Source organism: Rattus rattus, chromosome X, assembly GCF_011064425.1.
Source record: "Rattus rattus isolate New Zealand chromosome X, Rrattus_CSIRO_v1, whole genome shotgun sequence".
Classification (NCBI taxonomy): Eukaryota; Metazoa; Chordata; class Mammalia; order Rodentia; family Muridae; genus Rattus; species Rattus rattus.
This window is the reverse complement of record NC_046172.1, coordinates 35,340,907-35,346,996: the sequence shown is the minus strand read 5'-3', so window position 1 is coordinate 35,346,996 and position 6,090 is coordinate 35,340,907. Positions and strand designations below refer to the sequence as shown.

Here is a 6,090-nt window from a genome sequence, read left to right as displayed (position 1 = left end):
TTTAAGTTTTTTTTTTTAATTAAATCATTACATGTTTATTAGCTAGGACAAGGAATTTTAGTTTATGTTACTCTTTCATTATTCTACAAAGGACATTATGTCCCTTTTGTTATTATAATGTTATTAATGACACAAATCATAGCTAACTGAAAATTTGATTTTTTAAAGAAGCTCTGGCAAAGTTTTATTAAAGGAAAACTCCATAAACCCCCTATCCCCTCCTCCTCCCCCCATAAGGGTGTGCCCCCCATCCACCCCCCTTACCAACCCTCACAATATTCCCCTGCACTGGGGGTCCAACCATGACAGGATCAAGGGCTTCCCCTTCCACTGGTGCCCCAACAAGGCTATTCACTGCTACATATGCAGTTGGAGCCCAGGGTCCGTCCATGTTGGGTAGTGATTTACTCCTTGGAAGTTCTGGTTGGTTGGCATTGTTTTTCTTATGGGGTTGCAAGCCCCTTCAGCTCTTTCGATCCTTCCTCTAATTCCTCCAATGGGGGTCCCATTCTCAGTTCAATGGTTTGCTGCTAGCACTCACCTCTGTATTTGACATGTTCTGGCTGTGCCTCTCTGGTTCCTGTCAGCATGCATTTCTTAGCTTCATCAATCTTAACTAGTTTTGGTGGTTATGTGTATATGGGCCACATGTGGGGCAGTCTCTGAATGGCCGTTCCTTCAGTCCCTGCTCTAAACTTTGCCTGCATATTCCCTCCTATGGATATTTTTGTTCCCTTTTTAAAGAAGGGTGAAGCATTCACATTTTGATCATCCTTCTTGAGTTTCTTTTGTTCTAGGCATCTAGGGTAATTCGAGCTTTTGGGCTAATATCCACTTATCAATGAGTGCATACCATGTGTGTTTTTCTGTGATTGGGTTACCTCACTCACGATGATATTTCCTAGTTCCATCCATTTGCCTATGAATTTCATAAAGTCATTGTTTTTGATAGGTGAGTGTTATTCCATTGTGTAATGTACCACATTTTCTGTATCCATTCCTCAGTTGAAGGGCATCTGGGTTCTTTCCAGCTTCTGGCTATTATAAATAAGGCTGCGATGAACATAATGGAGCATGTGTCTTTGTTATATGTTGGGGCATCTTTTGGGTATATGCCCAAGAGAGGTATAGCTGGATCCTCAGGCAGTTCAATGTCCAATTTTCTGAGGAACCTCCAGACTGATTTCCAGAATGGTTGTACCAGTCTGCAACCCCACCAACAATGGAGGAGTGTTCCTCTTTCTCGACATCCTCGCCAGTATTTGCTGTCACCTGAGTTTCTGATCTTAGCCATTCTGACTGGTGGAGGCGAAAGCTCAGGGTTGTTTTGATTTGCATTTCCCCTGATGACTAAAGATGTTGAACATTTCTTTAGGTGTTTCTCAGCCATTCGGCATTCCTCAGCTATTGAATTCTTTGTTTAGCTCTGAACCCCATTTTTAATAGGGTTATTTGTCTCCCCTGCTGTCTAAAACTTCTTGAGTTCTTTGTATATTTTATGGATATAAGGCCTCTATCTGTTGTAGGATTGGTAAAAGATCTTTTCCCAATCTGTTGGTTGCCGTTTTGTCCTAACCACAGTGTCCTTTGCCTTTTACAGAAGCTTTGCAGTTTTATGAGATCCATTCGTGATTCTTTTGATCTTAGAGCATGAGCCATTGGTGTTTTGTTCAGGAAATTTCCTCCAGTGCCCATGTGTTCAAGATGCTTCCCCACTTTTTCTTCTATTAGTTTGAGTGTATCTGGTTTGATGTGGACGCCCTTGATCCACTTGGCAAAAGCATAATAGATAGCAGAGTACTTTTCCACCATAAAATTATTTACACCCATTTATTCAGCTAGAAAAACTAGCTGGAGAGGTACTCGTCAGGTATATTCCTCATGAAATAACTTCTCTACAGCAAACAATTGTCTTATATTTGGAACACTTTGAAGAAAATAATTGTCTCATTAATTTTGTGTTTTGAGTCTTGATTACTAATAGTTCAAGGTATTATGGGAGAATCCTGGTGTCCTGGATAGCTCATTAAACACATTAAGATCAAGCAGAGTGTTTGTATTCTGAAAATACTGTCCAGTCCATACGAATGCTTGTGTGTAGGCTATGGGCCCAGACTTCTACTGGCACAGGACACACTGAAGCATGTGTTAGGAAAGCTTCGCACCGATTTCGCTTGGTTCTCCATTTTCTTCCTTTGTTGTTCTGCTGCTCTCTTCTCTCTGTCTGCAATTTTCTGCTGCCTCTGAACTTCTTCTGCTTGCCAGGCTGCATCTTCTTCCTCTCCCATGTATTGCTGTTTTCACCTACTTCTGAAGATTGATGAATAAAAGGCATATCTCGTGTAGCTGAGAATCTACTGGAAAAACCTGTACTACCATCTGAGACACCAAAAGTCAGTGGTTCTCTCTTCTTAATGACAATTTTCTGAGTTTTCTGTATAGTTAGTGCCATGTCCTTAAAATAGGCAGGTTCCAGTTGTTCCAAAGAGTTCTGCTGTGTTGCCACATTCCCACTCCCTCCTTAGATCTTTACGCTTGTGGGTACATCTTCATCCCAGGAAGTCCACTCCTCCACGTCTGTCTGCTTAGGGACAGACGAATAATTAACTGTGGTGGGCAAAATTATTTGGTCTCCACTCAATTTCCTTCCGCTGCCAGATCTGCATATTAATCTCTTTAGGAACGAGAACACTGTTGTTAGGCAGGTACAAACTTTAAATAATGGAAACTGAGTGATAGTCATGGTGAAAACCAGAACCTGCCCTCTGCCCCCCACCCCACCCCCACCTCCCCCGTCTCCCCACCACCCCCACCGCCACCCCCAGCGCAGGCTCCACGAGCTGCCGCGGGCCACGTAGCTCACAAGGTGCACACACACACACACACAGCCGCTGTCTGCCTCGAGCTCGCGCTCAGCCTGCTCAGTCCCTGCTCCACTCATTCAAAGCCAGGTGCGCGCTCTGTCGCAGCCTGTGCACAGCCGCTATGCCCGCCCCATCTCCAAAAACGTTTTTGGGTTTTTCGTCTGTTTTGCTTTTTTAGAAACAGTTTCTCTGCGCAGCCCTGGCTGGCCTCGAACTCAGAGAAACCTGCCTGCCTGTGCCTCCCAAGTGTTGGGATTAAAGCCTTGCACCACCGCCACCATCCAGCAGTTTTTAAAGTTTTAACACAAATAAAATGAAATGATGGAACTAAATTCTTTGGTCATGTTTAAAATATGACTCCTGGCTGCAGAGATGATCACTTTACATAGCCTTTATATGTTCTATTATTAGCATTTGACAAGTTATCACATAAATTAGACTTTATTGTCCATTATTGCAAATGAAGAACCGAGAGTCTGTGTTGTCATTCATATGAGACCATGCAGCTAGGAACTAACTCAACTCATATTTAGGCATTTGGACCCCATCCCAGTAGCTGAGAGAATGGCAAAAAGAGAAACATCCAAAGTTAGGTGTGCAAATATCTGGTATTTTGCTAGACTCTGCTTTCATGGCATATGGCTATGGCTACCATGATGCCCAAATTAAAAATATAGACACATGGTTTTGACAAAAGATTTTTGCACTTTCTCCAGGTGTAGAAGACAGTGAGAGAAATATTTTGGAAAACAAAATGTTAAGATTTGAGGACATTTCAATAGTTTATAGCTTTGACTTCTAACTTCTCTTAAGCAGAAGCAGCAGTAGCATTTTTCCCAAGATATCTTAGGCAAAACTCCAATATAGAAAACCCACAAAGGTGATTTAATTAAATCTATTAAATCCTTGAATATTAGTCATTCAAACAGCCCTTTTTGTGTATACTTGCCTTACAATAAAAACCCACGAAGTAATCTACAGCATCATGAAACAGCATTTAAAAGCCACTTTTCAGGAATATGGAGTCAATTTTTCTCTATCTCACTAAACGCATCTAAAATCCTGGACATTAGAAATGACTGCAAGAAAAATACAGTGATAGAAAGGTAGCAAATGATCCAAGAACCTTGGGACCTAAAGAACAACATTGTGGTGGTGGATTCCTTTTTGTTCTGTTCTGTTCTGTTCTTTCTTGCTTCATGTAGCCCCAGAAATGCATTTCTCTGTGTATATGTTCACATTTATTTTTTGGTTTGACGATTTCATTCATCGTAAAGTGAGAGTAAACACCCACAAAAAAACAAGCATTGATGACTCTTTTTACCTATAGTGTCTAGAAGTTAGAAACAGCTCAAATGTCTATGAATTTTAAAATATGGTTGAATTGACACATACTTATATGATAGAAACAAGGCAGCCCTGAAAGAAATTAATATAACACAATACCAAACAGGAATCTTAGGAGACATGTTGTTTATAAAAGAAAGCAGACACGAAATAATACATTGTGTGATGTTTTCACCTGAAATTCAACAACTAGTCAAACAAAAAGAGGTCAAAAAGGTCTAAGCACAGATTTTTCTTGGGTAAAGTGTGTGAGTATTGACTGAGAAAAGGAATGGAAAAACCTTGTGGGGCTCTGGAAACGATCCTCTTATTTGACTTGTCCTGGATGGTGTTCACATGGGCAGGTGCCAACATGAAAATTCATCAAGCTGTTTATTTTACTTTCATGTACTTTGCATAAGCAAAATCAGAGTAAACGAAAATAAATTAGAAATGAAAAATCAAACCACCGGCTTTGGAAGGCTAACAATGTCTGTGCTATCAGGTCAGACAAAAAAATGAGAAGGTGTGTGAGACAGGCATGGATATATGTGTGCCTTCCTGTTTTTGAGCTCTTGTTCAAGGAATGGCTTGCCCACTTTTTCTACCTTTGTTGATGGCACTAGTTCAGCCCAGATATTGTGTTGCTGACCACTTGACTGAAGTAATGATGATGTTACACTAAACATTGACTCACCTCCATTGAACACATTGCCATATCTTGGGTAAATATTTGCAGAAAGGTATATGGCATACCGCTTATGCCTATAGACTATAGAGCCAAAATGCCGCTTTGTCACCTTTCTCACCAAGACTGAGATCCTAAGTTCGGTGGGAGTTTGATGTAGGCAGATTGACATGAGTTTGAAACCATACTGGGCTACAGTGTGAATCCTGACTCCAAATTCTCACCCATCTCAAGAACGAGATCCTAAACTCTGAAATTCTCAAGTTCTACTTCATAAGTAAAACTCTGTGTAAATCCAAGGTACATTAAAAAACAAATACTCGAGTCTCTCAGTTCTGGGAGCATGGAACAAATCTAATTCTTCCTTGAATCCCCAACATTGAATCTGGTGATTTGTGTGGCCTAAAAATTCAAAAGCAAGATTGCTGAATGCATGAAGTCTCAGGACCCAGCCCATTTACTAACCAAGTGATTTAACATATCTCCAAACAGTCTCCAAGCTTCTAAAATGAATCCAATGGTAAAACTGATAAAAGAACAAAAAGCTTTCGAACTGTGCTTGACACAAACCAGAGCTCAAAGACATTACCTTAAAAATGAATAGCTGTTTAGGCAAATTGAAATTGTTTAGGCAAAGTGCTGAGGGATTGTAGCTGAATTTGAGAGAAAACTCAAGTCTGGATTGACTCCCAGACCACCCATCACAGGTGGAATGTGTGATGTGCTTGTTGGGGAATGATTTTTTTCAACCCCAATGTGGGCCTCAGAGGACAGAAATGTGGAAGTTATTTCTTACTGGGAAATGAGGCCAGCCATGGGAGGGAAGGAAGAGTGGTCATTTAAAAGAGGTCATTTCGGTTGCTCCTCTAGATAAAGGAAACATACCATGTGAGGGCTGGTGTGTGGCGTTGAGCCCATGCAGAGGTATTGATTTGTTCTTTTCAGGAAGAAATGCACATTATTTGGTTCTAATAGTCTTTCTGGTTCTATAAAGTAACTTCTGTGACTTTGACATAATTCACTTGTGTGGTTTGGGGATTGGCCACTTTGGCAGGATGGTGTTCTGTTTTGATTAGTGAGGACACAGGGGATCTCTGTTCTTCAGAGCATGATTAATGGAGGAACTTGCCTTAGTCCTTGTCTCTGTTCCTCTAACTACTCCCATGGTCTCCCCAGACATTATTATTATTAATAACCTGTTCTGTGGTGAGT

General features: G+C 40.9%; 1 pseudogene; it reads right to left on the bottom strand.

The window, feature by feature from the left end:
* Window positions 1-2,102: 2,102 nt before the first annotated feature.
* Window positions 2,103-2,743, bottom strand: LOC116887823 (annotated as a pseudogene).
* Window positions 2,744-6,090: the final 3,347 nt, after the last annotated feature.